The 13,458-nt window shown below is 35.1% G+C and overlaps 1 protein-coding gene across 15 annotated transcripts in view; it reads right to left on the bottom strand.

Moving 5' to 3' along the window:
- The window catches only part of LOC126370097 (homeobox protein abdominal-A homolog), a 255,549-nt gene that overhangs the window by 134,122 nt on the left and 107,969 nt on the right, over positions 1–13,458 (bottom strand). For all 15 annotated transcript variants that reach the window (XR_007566811.1, XR_007566802.1, XR_007566798.1 and 12 more), the window contains one exon: positions 6,198–6,235. The gene's annotated coding sequence lies outside the window, so the exon portion shown is untranslated. The remainder of the gene's footprint in view (positions 1–6,197; positions 6,236–13,458) is intronic.

Below are 13,458 nucleotides of genomic sequence, written 5' to 3'. Positions count from 1 at the left end.
ATCTACACTCCACACTACTACATCTGTAACTTATCTCTCTTCTCGTCACTCATACAGAGTACAACAGAGATAAACACATCTTCAAAGATGTCCTCCGAATAAGAATTTAAATATCGAATTGTTGCTGATTGGTCAATTTAAAAGCGGGAAAACTAGTTTTTGCTGAATGCACCAATGGGGAGAGAGAAGGCGTGTGCGAAATGAGCGGCCATGCTATTTTAGGCGGGGCCTTGGTAAAGATCCTCCTTTATATTCCTGACGTATGCAGTCATTTGAGTTATGGATCATGGCGTAGGAATACGTGTATTTATAAGAACTGCTGAGTTTTGTTTTCCTTGCAATATTTTTTTGCAGTCAGATTTGTAGATGAAGTTGGTGAATATTTTAAGTATTCTGTAGGTTTTGCATACATGTTAACAGATAAGTTATATCATATGTAGGTATGTACTCTACCCAATCATACTTATGTTATGGACCTATCTATATCTATATCTATAACTATTCAATAATCATAAATCATCAATTATTAGGTATATTGGCATAAATGGAATTAAGATTAATTATTGCACCTACTTTCATACTGAATACTTACGTACCTATGTAATATGTATCTAATTAATACATTATAGGTCCATATTAATTAGGTCCTACAGCCATTAGCGACCTTATCCTTCAGAGAAAGAAATAACTAATGAAGGATATCATAGGTACCTATATTAATACTAAACTAGTCGTCAATAATTCAACCGTGTTTGAATACAGACTTCTTCTACTTAAGTATATAATGTTTGGGATACCTAATAAGCGCTTCTGAGCCGAAATTAACAATAGGTATAGTTAGTTAGTTAATAGGTATTAGTTTATCTATTGTTAATTTCTGTCTCAAACAATTTCTCTTTACGTTTGTATTCAAAAATTGTTAAATTATAGACGATAGGTAAGAAAATACCAACCTACTTATAGGTACCTACGTACTAACCTATTTATCTATGCATTTATAGGATATAGATAAAACTTACAACAAAAATGATGTCATAAAATATCAAGGAAAAGGAAGACGTAAAGAAAATTAGAGAGTCCAATGTCATGAATATAGAACAGGCACGAATCTGAATGAACACTTACCTATACACATACCTTTGTATAAATATAGATTGATGAATATTGGGAGTCAATGACCCTTCCGTTTAGTGAGACGATGAGATGAGTATATTGAGGTATCCACCTACCTACCTACGGGATCTTATAGTAAGTATATCTAATGTCAAAGAGGCCTATGGAAAGGGATGCAGATATACATAAATAATGCGATAGAAGGAGGTAGAATACATTTTGTTAAAATGTGAGTTATCTATTTGAATATGTTTAGTAGCTCAGATTAGGTATCTTTAGATAGAATATTCTCATCTATACTTATAATAAATCTGTAGAGAGGTCAATTCTGTACATTAAATATTTTTTCAAAATAACTATCAGGGGGTGATAAGTGATCGATACTGATGCCAAAAATGCAATCAGTAAAATTTTTGTCTGTCTGTCTGTCTGTCTGTCTGTCTGTCTGTATGTGCCTTATAGAAACAAAAACTACTGGACGGATTTTAATGAAACTTGGTACAATTATTCTTTACACTCCTGGACAGGTTATAGGTAGTATACTTTTCATCACGCTACAATCAATAGGAGCAGAGTAGTGAAGGGAAATCCTTTTGTATGAAAAATCTAAACCACTCAAGTTAGACGTTTGAAATTAGGCATGCAGGTACCTTTGATACCGTAGAGGTGCACTAAGAAAGGAATTCCCGAAATTCCTACGGGAACGGGAATTAGCGGGAAAATCCTTTTGTATGAAAAATCTAAACCACTCAAGTTAGACGTTTGAAATTTGGCATGCAGGTACCTTAGATACCGTAGAGGTGCACTAAGAAAGGAATTCCCGAAATTCCTACGGGAACGGGAATTAGCGGGAAAATCCTTTTGTATGAAAAATCTAAACCACTCAAGTTAGACGTTTGAAATTTGGCATGCAGGTACCTTAGATACCGTAGAGGTGCACTAAGAAAGGAATTCCCGAAATTCCCACGGGAACGGGAATTAGCGGAAAAATCTTTTTGTATGAAAAATCTAAACCATTCAAGTTAGATGTTTGAAATTTGTCATGCAGGTACCTTAGATACCGTAGAGGTGTACTAAGAAAGGAATTCCCGAAATTCCTACGGGAACGGGAATTAGCGGGAAAATCCTTTTGTATGAAAAATCTAAACCACTCAAGTTAGACGTTTGAAATTTGGCATGCAGATACCTTAGGTACCGTAGAGGTGCACTAAGAAAGGAATTCCCGAAATTCCCACGAGAACGGTAATTAGCGGGAAAATCCTTTTGTATGAAAAATCTAAACCACTCAAGTTAGACGTTTGAAATTTGTCATGCAGGTACCTTAGGTACCGTGGAGATGCACTAAGAAAGGAATTCCCGAAATTCCCACGGGAACGGGAATTAACGGGAAAATCCTTTTGTATGAAAAATCTAAACCATTCAAGTTAGATGTTTGAAATTTGGCACGCAGGTACCTTAGATACCGTAGAGGTGCACTAAGAAAGGAATTTCCGAAATTCCCACGGGAACGGGAATTAGCGGGAAAATCCTTTTGTATGAAAAATCTAAACCACTCAAGTTAGACGTTTGAAATTTGGCATGCAGGTACCTTAGATACCGTAGAGGTGCACTAAGAAAGGAATTCCCGAAATTCCCACGGGAACGGGAATTAGCGGGAAAATCCTTTTGTATGAAAAATCTAAACCACTCAAGTTAGACGTTTGAAATTTGGCATGCAGATACCTTAGGTACCGTAGAGGTGCACTAAGAAAGGAATTCCCGAAATTCCCACGAGAACGGTAATTAGCGGGAAAATCCTTTTGTATGAAAAATCTAAACCACTCAAGTTAGACGTTTGAAATTTGTCATGCAGGTACCTTAGGTACCGTGGAGATGCACTAAGAAAGGAATTCCCGAAATTCCCACCACTCAAGTTAGACGTTTGAAATTTGGCATGCAGGTACTTTAGTAAACTTAAAGCTTAGTTGCAACAGGATATTACAAAATTCCCACGGGAACGGTAGTTAGCGGGAAAAAACATTTGTATGAAAAAATCAAATCTAAATAAAAGGAGAAACTGACTGACTCAGTGACTGACATATCAACGCATAGCCTGAACGGCTAAACGTAGGCATTTGAAATTTGGAAGGGACATAGCTTAAGTACCGTTGAGGTTCACTAAGAAAGGAATTCCCGGAATTCCCACGGGAACGGAAATTAGCGGGAAAATCCTTTTGTATGAAAAATCTAAACCGCTTAAGTTAGACGCTTGAAATTTGGCATGCAGGTACCTTAGTTAACTTAAAGCTTAGTTGTAACAGGATATTGCAAAATTCCCACGGAAACGGGAGTTAGCGGGAAAAAAACATTTATATGAAAAACTCGAAACCGCGTGAGATAGATGTTTTCAATTCAATTCAATTAAATTATTTATTGCATTCCATGTAGTACAATGGGGTGTTACATAGGCATAGGAACTAAAACATGGGCCCTGTAGGGCACAGCAACGTTGAAGGGAAGAGAGGAAGTGTGTATTAAAATTAAAACTCAATGAACAATCAATTAAAAAAAAACAATTCAATCAATTGATTCAATCTAGCATGCATGCATACCTTAGTAAATATAAAGTTTATTTTTGGCTGTATTTTGAAAAATGGGAGTTATTGGGAAAAAAATTGTATGAAAAAATCTAAACTGCATAAGTTAGATGCTTGAAATTTGATATGCACTCCCACACACACAAAGATCTCTCTCTTATATAACACGCCACGCGGACGAAGTCGCGGGCAAAAGCTAGTTGAAAATATTTCTATAAGTAGCTTCTTTTTAAGTTGGTGTACAATACAAATACCGAAGCTCTACATTTTCAGAATTCCTGTAGTTACTACTTATCTATGTAAAGTGTGTGTTTAGGTACCTACCTATATGTGTAGAGCAGACACCCGAAGTAAAGTCTAATACAATATTCATTTAAGACAAAAATATATTTAATCATATTCTTATTGTAGGCGAGTAACTATCTACACAGAAGTAAATAGGTAAGTGTGAAGGAAAGTTATGGTAAGAATAAAAATTCTAGTTTATAAAAAGTACAATTTGGTCCAGCGGACCTGAGCTCACTTATTTTTTTTAAAAGAAGACATACAATCCTGATTTTAATAAAAAAATTCAAATAACACTAGTAGGTAAGTAAGTAACATTTAATTCAATAGCTTTGAGTCTGACTTGGGGGGTTAAAAAGGCCACATTGAAGCAATTCATCTAAAAAAGCAATATTGCTATTTGACATTTGTGTGCATTGCGCACATTTTTCAACCCCGGGGGTCCAAATAAACCTATCACGTTATTGTCATTGCCGCGTTGTACAGCCACTGATATGGATTGTACTAGTTAAGACCCAGGCCTAAAGTTAAATAGATAATTGTAGTTAAATAAAATTATGATATTATGTCTCTAAAAATCCGAGATACTTACCTACCCTAAACATTAACACACCTAACCCCAACACATCCACATCGCGTGATTAAAATCATACCCCACCCTCAGAACTTGTGAATGAAACATCGCCCATAATTGGCACATTAAAACGAAGACCATTGACGAAATTTTATTGACACACCATCGTAGGCCGAACAACAGGTGACCGTAAGTTTACGGCTACGCGTGCCGTAAAACCAACGTTGAAATCGTAAAACTGAAAGGAGGTTTAAATTGCTACTAATAGAACATTATTGTTGTCTCAATGACCTGTTTAGTTTTATGAGATTTTATAAAGCGCTTTTATGAATCGAGGTGTAAAGTTTACAGTTTGCCAGCAACATTGAGGTTTTATTGTGGCGACATGTACTTTTGCTACAATTTTGTGGCGAATAAAAACACTTGGGAGAGTTTGAATGGATTTTGCACACCAGCGCTTAAGGGTCGTTTTACAAAATATTTTGGATATACTGATATGAATTTAAAAGATATGTTGCTGGTGCAGTTATCATTTCTTCACCTTGCGAAATGACGTGGATTCAAAAATGTTAAAATGACCTTCGTCAAATGTATCTACTATAATAACGTTGAATAAGTTATTCTGATTTTTGAATATTTTTTATAAAACTAGTTTTATCCTAACTGGATTAGAGATAACAACTCACTGTAACAACCCATTATTTATAGGTAGGTACTTAAGAACACCATATAGGTAATAGGTATAGGTACCTCAGCTTACGACTATATTTCCAATTGCGATAATCAGACGTGCATTCATCGCATGATGAACTAAGTATCGATGAGCTTCCTACTTACCTATATACGTATTTGTGTTAACAAGTATTTTAGTGTTCACTAAGTTTCAGCAACCAAAAACGTGGTCACCTCTAATCTAGTAAAAGGTCCAAACATAAAAACAATCTTACATACTTAACCAAAGTCTAAGATATAAGCAAGGAGATCCAAAAACAAAGCACGAAGTCAAAAGTCACCAAGTCAAACCTATTATAATGCCCGAGAGTGCCAACGCCTGAGGCTAACTGGCCTGACTCTATCTTATTATCTTTTCGCTGACATAGCTCGAAGGTCGCCCCGAACTGTGATAGTCACGAATATTGCATGTGCTATGATTCCTTTTGAATTTGACAAAACGTTGATTTGATGGAACTGAGAATAATACAACAATCCGTTATAGGACACCGATGTTTTCTTAAACGAAAATATATTCGATCGTAGTTTTCTTATGACAAATATGCGCAGAAAAATAAGATAGAGCAAGGTCAAATTCTAAATAAAGGCCTTGTCCTCTTTATATTGTGAATATAGATGCAAAGTTGTTTGGTTAGAATTTTGTGAAGATAAACAAGTGAAGCGCCGAGTCAAACAAAAGTCGAAACTTTTGCTTGACTTGGCGAATAGCTCGAAAGCTATTCATACGATATAAAATGTTTTTCTGTGTCTGTCTTAAAACTGTAGTGGCTTGTTGACAAGTCTTGGTATCTATTTTGATGTAATTGAGTAAGTAATTGCTATAATTACATCAGCTACATATAAGTGCATGAAGTCACGATATGTGAAAAAAAACCATAATAAAGTCTTGTATATTCAATTCAATTACACTTTCTCACCTGCGTCTGTATAGATGTTATCCATGTTCTTTGTGCATCTGTAACAAAAAACGAAAAATTACTTTATGTTTTTTTTTTAATTTAGATACATAACTTGCTAAGTTACGAACAGCAAGGCGCCACTTGGAATGCAAAGAAAATTAATAAATGTAGTGTAAATTATTATCTCGAGGAATTTTCGTGCGAAATACAAACAGTTGCCGAATGTTTTTTATACTACATTCGGGTCTTTTGGTTTAAATGTTTATTACAGTGTCAGTGCTAATGATAATGGAGTCCGTATTTGTGTAGGTTATCCAAGTTATCTGAGGTGCCTCAGGGTACGAGATTGTCGTAACTTTAAGACGAAATGTTCTACGTTGCAAAACGTCGGGTGATTGGAAATTAATAAAATGATCGTTATATGAAAAAGGTTTATTTACTATACATATAAAAGATCTTTGAATAACCTTACATATCATCATTTATATATATGGTTATTATCAATTAAATAACATGAATTGGTTACGTAATTTCTATAAGTAGTATTTGCGATTGATGTTTGTAACGCCAGAAACGTAACTTGATGTTACAGGTATAATAAAAGTTTGAAATATATTCCAAAATCCATGCACAAAATCTCAAATCTAAGCTACTTGAGAACACGTTCCCAACTCCTCTCAACTTTAGATCTTAAGCTTGACGACACCGTAGAGCGAGGTTACGAGGGCCACATGTTGCCAGACGATTCAATTTGAGGTCGTGATCACAGCCGTAAGCGAGACACCTCATCACCTGCCCACCCGGCACTAGACGTCTCACGACACGACCCGATCCCTCACCACACCCGTAAAACCCGTCTGCCTCTAGTCTACGCCTTTTACGACCCGATGCCTGATAAAAATAACCGCACAAAACTTCTGCACTCTGTTTACGCGCTATTATTATAAATGATACCAACGTTACGACGAGTATATTCACGTTTTTATTTCAAATTTATTGCCTGTTATGCAACTTAATAGCGCACTTGAACTTGCCTAGTGACACCGTTTGATACAAATCGCGTTTTATTGTTTTGCTCAATGGACGGACGAATTTTACGAGCGTGTCGTAATCTGTGACGCGGCTAATATAACGTCGGACGTACTACGATCTGACTCATGGCTTTATAAATGCACACTAACTTTCCATTTTGTACACATCTAGAATACTAACGCGGGACGATGAATGGATATCGGTGTTCGCGTCTGGAATTACAAAACTTTCTCAATATTACGAAGAAAATGAAAGGTCCGAGATGTTCTTTACTTATCTTTCTATAATAACATTGTTCCCTGAGGTGTCCTCGTATTGGAAGAAGGGAAACGGATACCCCGATCAAAACGTTTTTCCCAAAGGAAAGTAGAATTTGCATTATATTACTTTCGTATTTCTTGAGGTAACTTTTTCTGGGGAAACAAATAATAGGTGGAATGCATCTGGGTCCGCATTAAGGGACATCTTTTTATTCGCTTCGAGCTTCGGTAAATATTTTTGTTATTATCTTATGTCTCCCTCGGAACTGGGGTCGTGTTTTCGAAGGGGTAGGGACTTCGGGTAGAAAATTGGGTAAATAACCCATCTATTATTGATAGTAGAAGTTTTGTACCTTCACCCCGGCCGAGCCTAGCGACATCTACGGTCACGTTTTCTTTTTGTTTTCTTTGGTCCTCGTAATAAATATTTCTATCAAATAACAAACTCAAAACCAGTTTATCCAATAAGAGGAAAAATTACAAAGTTTTGGATATTCAGTGGGAACCGCAGTCGAGTCTTGAACTGCCGAAAGTTTAAAAGAAACTAGGTTGCCTAGAGGGATTCAACTTTGCAGGAAGAGCTTTTAGATAATACTTACACTACTCGTAAGTTAACTAAAGTTGTAGAAGTTTCAATACTTGTACTAAATGGGTGATATATTCCGAGGATCGTAATGTACTTATGTTAGCTACCTTCTTACAAGAAAATTAATTAAATCAAGTACACATTAATAGGTGCCTATAATAGATTAATAATACTTAATAAATGCACATTGATATACATTATGCCTACGTGATAAACGCCTATACTGAAGTCAATTGCATATTCAACCAATGCACATAAGTATTAATTATTCGTGTATGCATAATTTCAAGTAGTATCTATTTACACCCGTAAGGAGGTAAACATTGTCCCAGACACTTACGAACTTTAAGTACCTCCAACAGTTCACCTTCAATTAACCTGAATAAAAATTAAAAAGCAGTAAAACTACCCGTATCCGCGAGCTCATCGGAAAAATTTACATAAGGAATTCTTTAATCAACCGAACTGACTCTCTTGGTACATAAAATGCAATCTTAACACCGTTTCTGCATTACGAATCTACCGAAAACCTCTTAAATGTACTAATAAAATAATCTATATTATGTGACAGAACATATCATGGTATTACTTTCAAGTTTTTAAACTTCGCAAATGGTAATGGTGTGTGTATAAAATTTCAGATATACATTACCTTTCTTGCTTGTTTCGTATTTTTTAGAGTTTCGTTATCTCCTTATAAGATGGGGCGTCGAGATTGCAAGAGAAGAGACTGCACAGAGTAGTATGAATAAATTTATAGACAGGAATGTACAGTCCGCAAACAAATACCGTTGGTAGTAAAAATTATAAAGCGTGAATTTCAAAAGAACTTTTGCAAAATTAATTTCCCCTGGTGTGAAGATAATAATTATATGATATTGAAACAACAACAATAAAAATAATGAGCCATTACGTTTCTTATTTATGAGGTGGCGAGACCCATCTACATAACTTAAAAACACGTCTTTACACTTCTGCTAAACAATTTTTAATCTGTACTTTTTAATCGAAATTGATACAATCTCTAAGGAAAGAAATGAGGTAACGGTCAAAGTGAAATTCAAGTAAAATTGGCTCACACCTGACATCAATTTGGCCCGAATTGATAAATTAAATTGATAAAAATAATTAGTACCAATTTACACCTTTTTACACACTTTACTAATGACTGCGTGGCACGCATCGCTTACGTCCTTACTGCACGGAAATTCGCCATTTTTCGGCGTCAACAGTGACACAAGAACGTATCTTATACGCTTTATGTATCTTTTGCCTTAAATTTGACACTTGTTAAATTTAAATGTGCCTAATAATTGTCAAATCTATTTATTTATTCAACATGTAACCTAAATTGTCTCGTCATCTCGCGCCATTCATGACCTAGGGCTATTTAAAGAAACATGAGAAATTTTAAAAGAGGACGAATTCGTGTATAACACATAAAATATGGTGACATGGAATGTGGTGCATTATTTATTTCGTACAATTACTAAATTACACAAAATGTCTTTCTCTATCCAAGATTTTTTGGATGTGTGTTTAAAATGCAGGAACGCTAGAAAAAAGACTATATTTTTTTTCTTTCTAATGATCACGATCGCAGTCCTCAATCATGAGAAACTGAAAAATAAACTCGGCTTTATGCAAGGGTCTCCTCCGCTTCGCCCGATCCGAAAAACGAAATACCATATCTATTTACCTGTATGAAACAAAATAGTATTGAGAAAATATTGTTTTTCTATACTACCAGTACTTTCGAATAGACGACGCTGCAGGAAATGCAACCCGTCTCCCATCGGAGAATGGATGCGTCATTCGTATGCTACAGATCAGACCAGACAGAGTCGGTAGCACTAATCCCCGTGGGATGGAAAGCTCTTTCCTATAATGAGTAGAAAGCACCGCGCCCCAACGTAATGGAAAGGTAAGGTAAGGCATTTAGAGCTCACCTCTTAACTGTGTGTAGTTTCTTAAGGAAAAGGGTGAGAAGTTTCCTAAGAGCTCTAATGGGTATTTCATAATATAAGTCTTAGAAGGAGACGTGGAAAGATTATTCTTTGTTGACAGAGAACGTTGTCAATCATGAAATATGTAGACGATTTTTTTAGTTAATGTTAAAATGCTTAGGTACCTAATAGTCGATCACACCGAAAGAATTTCAGCGTAACTCCAAATATGAATCAAACTTTCCTGCTTTGCTTTTTTTACTTAAAAACGATCTGGAAGCGAACATTACGGCTAAATCGTCTTCAGGCAATGTAAACACAACAAGTTATTAACTATAAAAAAGTTGCTAATTCCGTCCACGCATTTTAAATTTTAACCCCCGCAAGCTTACATCAAATATAATCCTGCGGTATTTCCTTAACCATAAACGTCGAAAGGTTTCGTAATCCTTCAGTCCATAAATAAGATTAACCTAAAAACGCTAACGGGTTCACTTTAAAAATATCAAAGAAGAGCTTGTTAGTGGAAGACAAAGCGGGGTTTAGACATGAAAATAGAGTAACAAGGTACCTCGTTAATATAGTCTACTCTTGGATATATTAAACAGAGGCACCAATCGCTGGCTCGTAGCCAGTTTGTTATAACAATTGGCCACCGCTGTAGCTGCGGACTTGAACAATGTTTTAGAAATATCTGCTAAAAGTTTAAATTTTTATTAAGTTTTTAAAAAGTCTATTTATTTCCTTGTTACGTCTTTTAAGTAAGTCGTAGCATGGTTAAACTAATATGAATAAACACTTCGTATTAAAACATGTAGGGCTGTTTGGCTATAATAACAGCCACAGTACCTGGGTCTACACAGGTATTTTAATTAAATAAATAAATAATTATAGTTTACCTACACAGTCAACAACATTTTCTAAAATGTTCCTAGCCTTTACGCCAAGAAAAATGCCAAGTTCACAGTCTAAGCAGCGAACAAAATTTATAGCGTCTATGTAATTGGTTATCAAAGTTGAGAATTCTTGGGTCACGAAGAAACGCCCTTTGTCTATTATAAGAAAAGTTGTTCCATATCTACATAGTTTTGTGTTTATATAACGTCATATACTCCGACCACTGGCGGAATTCCAATTTGGCATGTGAAACTTTGGCATGCCGAGTTAGGTTAGGTCACATGAAATGCTAGAACCAAGCCAGGGCAATTCAACAGTACGTTGAGTTTACCTAACAAACAGATCAATATTGTAAAGTACAATTTATATACAATTATAATATACAGCTTATTAGTGACATCGTAACGAAAACTTTGAGGAATGTTTCAGCTCATTTTTCTGAGTTAATATGAAGTGGAATTTTCCATCGCAAACGTATAGAATTGAAAAAAAAGACATAAATTTTGCGAAAAGGATAATCCAGTTGATATTAGCTCTGGATCATGGTCTTAATCATCCCCCTAAGTATTCGTTACGATGTCACTAACACCCAGTATATATGACTTGTTTGTATTTATGTAGTATTATAATGGCCCCGATTCCTGCAGACACCTCCTAATTTTACTTTAAGTTATTCCTGTCATTTTCTTATCCGCCGAAAAGAAAAGGGACGGATGATTCACAGCTCTTAATTTTAGGAAGAATGAGTAAATGAATGTATAACCCGGGCGATTCAAAAAGGTATCTCGCTGGTATGCAAACCGTTTGACGTGTGATGTCTTAATTTTGTCGGGTTATTGGCCAATATAAAATTTTTAGACGGTTGTTTTAGATTTGTGCTTAAAATTGACGTGTGTTCCATAAATTTTATGCTTGTCGATTACCCGTCCCTTTTCTTTTCGGCGGATAAGAAAATGACAGATATAACTTAAAATAAAATTAGATGGTATTTACAGGAATTAGCACCAATGCCTTATTACTATCAAAACCTGTCGCAGACCTATCTCAATAAAATACCACTGTATTTAACCGACATCGGCATTGTTTTAGTGATTTATAACCGCTGTGCTTTAAATAGCGTTGCCACGACACATTTATAGTTATTTATTGGGCGCCAAATAAAGAACTGTATCACAAATTCTATTTAATGCCTAGAACGTGGCGTTGCCAAGGATCATTACATGTCTTGCCTACAAATATACTAATCCAGCAATCGATTGTTATGTTCCAAATGTCTTCTAGTTATATAGAAAGACAAACGAAGCACGATCTCCACAAAAGCAATCCAATCGTTGTACAATTTCTCACCGAAATCGGGAAAAAGTCGTGTTCACATGACCACGAATACAATACTGATTCGTGAAGGGAATTTCTGTTAAAAGTTGATAGTTGAATCACGTGTTTGAAATGGGCCGTATAAGGTAATATGGGAATAGATTTTGGTAGTTTTAAAGTGGAAATTTTTGGTCAAATGACGATGTTTAGAGTACGTAAGTATGACATAAACTTTACGGCAGTGGTTTTAGATACCTATTAAATTATTCATACATCTACGGAATGGATAAATAAAGAGCTTAAAGCGGCTGTTTAATCGCAATTCATGCATTATTTACGGTCATTTAGAAAAAAATACGAAAAGTGGCAAAAACATATTTTGTAGATATATCCTATAATGTTTGCGTCTCTATCGATATTACACAAATAAGTAATTTATGTTTCCATAAATCAGAATTACTTCATCATATATACTACAAACCCCCAGTCGTCCATTTACCATAAATATACCATATCGTTTCATATAAATATATTATCGATACCAGAACTCTGCCAATGCTATTTCATTACAGTTTGACAAAGTAGCCACCAATACCGATATACAACATTATGTCAATTGAAATGTGATATTTATACAGACGAAAAGATGAAGATCTTTATTTATATGATTGACTGGCGGATAATATTATATAAAATACAGAATTCTCAATAGTGTTTTCTTAATTGAAACGGGCTTGAGAAGAATAAGAAAGCGAAAAGGGAATGAAAGTAATAGTAGATGTAATATTTTCTTGCTTTATTCCTTTTGCCTTCGCAAAAACGACTACGTTACATTATTTATTACAAACAGAATGGTATAAAACGTTTTATCTGATTTTATTGGTACTTCAGATAAATATTACAGCATGACGCACCATAAAGTGACTTTTCATTACTTATAGAAACTTCCGTAAGTAAGTTTCCATATTCCATTAGTAATGTACATTTTACGCAGGTATTTCTGTCGGAGAAAAAGTAAGATAAAAAGCAATGAAATATTAATTTATCTAAACAATGTAGTCGACACATTCTAAAATGATTTCTAACTATTTATTACCCTCATTTCTGAGTGATTACCTCTAGTATTTATGATCTATGTTTATCATTGTGAGGGCGGTGTATCCTCGAAATTTTTTCTTATCTTTTCGCTCCACTAAAAACATATTCTAAGAATGACTAGCACAAATTGAACTCGTTTCAAATAT

The sequence above is a fragment of the Pectinophora gossypiella genome, chromosome 10 (genome assembly GCF_024362695.1).
Source record: "Pectinophora gossypiella chromosome 10, ilPecGoss1.1, whole genome shotgun sequence".
Taxonomy (NCBI): domain Eukaryota; kingdom Metazoa; phylum Arthropoda; class Insecta; order Lepidoptera; family Gelechiidae; genus Pectinophora; species Pectinophora gossypiella.
The sequence above is the reverse complement of the archived record's forward strand: the minus strand, read 5'-3'. Positions and strand labels throughout refer to the sequence as shown.